We start from the raw sequence: 2,748 nt of genomic DNA on the forward strand, positions 1-2,748 counted from the left end.
AATGTATATAAAGATGATAAAGAGCAACAGATACATCCAAGCATAAGACATTTTCATTAATGTGTGTAATATACATATTTATTTAATAAAATTTGTAAATTATTGTACATGTTTTAGAGAGATTATTCACAACTGAATGTAGTTTTAAACCCTAAATGAATGACATTTAATTTTATAAAACATTGTGTAGTATAAAAAATTTCCATTTCAATCAAATGCATTTTTCACTTTTTTTTTTTAATCCTTGCATATCAGTACAGCTGACCCCCTGCAGTCTTGAATGTCATTTCTCGGGAAGGGTTTCCTGATGGAATAGTGCCCTTTGTAAAATGTGTTGTTATAGCCACTTTTAGTTTGCGCCACAAGTCTATGTAACAGGGTGCCAATTCAGTTTTGTATATGGATAGAGAAAGCATACTGTCACCTCTTAACAAAAAGTGCATGGACAAGGACTTTCACGGATGCGTCAACGGGTATTATTTTAATGAAAGCTGAAAAATTAAAAATGCACATTTAAAAATGGTAACATGTTAAGGCTTTTATGAAATTTTAGTGATTGGATTTATATATACTTCAAGTTAAAATGGTCAAATTATTTGTTCATAACATAGTAAAATACCACAGAAGATTGTCAATTACAATAGTCTGAATTGGCGCATGTAGATATCTTCAAAATGGTGTACTGGATTACACATTTCACGACTCGCTTCATCAGGATCCACGCCTCTATATATGCAGCCAATGTTAGTCTACAAAAATGGTTACAGTAAATAATTATACAATATAACAGAGCATAAATATATCAAAATCGCTTCTCGGCCTTTTGGCTAAGATCAAGTGTAGTATCGACCTTGCCTTTAGGGGTGTCCCGGCTTCCAGCTAGGACGTTGAGAAACACTTGCATCTATCCAAGCCATTTGGTCTGTGTGGGGTACCCTCTTCTCGGCCTTGTAGGATCGTCGGTTAAATCCGGCTTCACCTACTTGCTGCTATTGGGTTTGAGGCTTAGCCCCCACACAGAACGAGTTTGTGATCTTCCCCCCCCCTTGTTCACTCTGCGTTACTACCTCCGGGCAGTAGACGCTCAATAGCCTTTTCAAAGGCTAAGCAAGCGAGAGTGAAGCCGCCGAGGAAGAAGAAGGAGAAGGAACCCGACCAAGATCCCTGGGAAGCCCTTCTGAACTCCTCTGCGCCAAGATGGGGAAGAAACAGACCGTGAAGAAGCCACAGAACACCACCACCGCCAAGACCCCGGGAGATGCCGCCTCCGCCTCCACCTCCACCCCAGACCGCTCCGGCCCTGCAGACGGTCTCCCTCCCTTGGAGCCCTGGATGAAGCAGACAGTCGTGCTGCGGCTGAAAGAGGTGGATGGCAGAATCCCGGAAATGACCCCGGAAGTCTTCGGCAAGAAGATGATACTCGAGCAGGGATTCAGCAAGGCAGAGACCCTGTCGGTGCAGTCCTTTGTGAGAGGCATGTTCCTGGTCACCTTTGTCTCACTACAGGTGTGCAGAAGGTACTGGGAGGCAGTGAAGACCGCTGGACCCGACTCCCTCTTCCGGAAGTTCGCTGCGAACTCTCCCATTCAAAGGGACGAAAGAAGGATCACGGTGTCCATGAGGAACCCTCACGTCCCCGGCAGAGACATAGCCACCTACCTCCAAAGGTTTTGTGTCGTGTTGAAGGACCCAGTCCGGATACTAGACACCAACGGCTTCTGGACTGGTAAGTGGGCAGTGTTTTGCAGGCTACTAAGAGATCGTCCCGCTGGAGATCTCCAACACCTGCAACAATGCTTCTCCCTGGGATCGTCATCAGGACTCCTACACTACCCGGACCTACCCCAGTCATGCCGCAAGTGCGGCCAGCCGGGGCACGAGGGTAAGGAATGCAGTGTGCTTTCTTGTAGGTTCTGTATGTCTGCAGGTCACGAGACCAAGGATTGCCCAAGGTCCAGAACCTGCAACCTCTGTGGACGGTCCGAGCACGTCTACAGAGACTGCCCAGAAAGAAGCAGGACGTACGCCGGGGCCCTGAGCAAGGGCCCGGCCACCAAACCAGCGCCACAAAAGCCTCCAAAGGACCCGGGTAAGAGGAACCCCCCCCAGGCCCCAGGTACCCCTGCCCCTGGTCCCCCTGCCCCTGGTCCCCCTGCCCCTGGTCCCCCTGCCCCTGGCCCCCCTGCCCCTGGCCCCCCTGCCCCTGGTCCCCCTGCCCCTGCCCCCCCTGCCCCTGGTCCCCCCGCCCCTGGTCCCCCTGCCCCTACCCCTGGTCCCTCTGCCCCGGCCCCCGGCCCCTCGGCCCCTGGTCCCCCTGCCCCTACCCCCCCCTGCCCCCCTGCCCCTGCCCCGGTCCCACCCCCCCCGGACCTGTCCTCCCAGGAGGACTTCCCGCCCCTTCCCCCTGTTACCCCTGTCAGCAACTCTGCGGCGGGGTACAGGAAGCGGAAGAAGGAGCAGGCCAGCCCGGCGGCGGAGGACACCTCCTCTGCCACCAAGCGACCTGCCGTCCTCCAGAATGTCGCAGGCCCCGACCCCGTGGGGGAGGACCTCGACACGCTGGAGGAAGAAGAGGTGGAAGAAGAGATGGCTCTGACCCAGTCGGAGCCAGATCTCTCCACCGACTTCAATGAGGTCCTCAACGAGGTCCTCAATCAGATTGGTCTGGGCCAGGACACTTGTCAGGCCGCAGAGGTCACAGAGGTCGCCCCCCCTCCCCAGGGGAGGTAGGCACAGCCCCTGCCGACT

The 2,748-nt window shown here is 52.8% G+C and overlaps 1 pseudogene; it reads left to right on the forward strand.

The window, feature by feature from the left end:
* The first annotated feature begins 807 nt into the window (after positions 1-807).
* LOC149460166 (U2 spliceosomal RNA) lies at positions 808-900 on the forward strand (annotated as a pseudogene).
* Positions 901-2,748: the final 1,848 nt, after the last annotated feature.

The sequence above is a fragment of the Staurois parvus genome, unplaced genomic scaffold (genome assembly GCF_062004578.1).
Source record: "Staurois parvus isolate SC_StPar_1 unplaced genomic scaffold, SC_StPar_1.0 ptg000234l, whole genome shotgun sequence".
Taxonomy (NCBI): Eukaryota; Metazoa; Chordata; class Amphibia; order Anura; family Ranidae; genus Staurois; species Staurois parvus.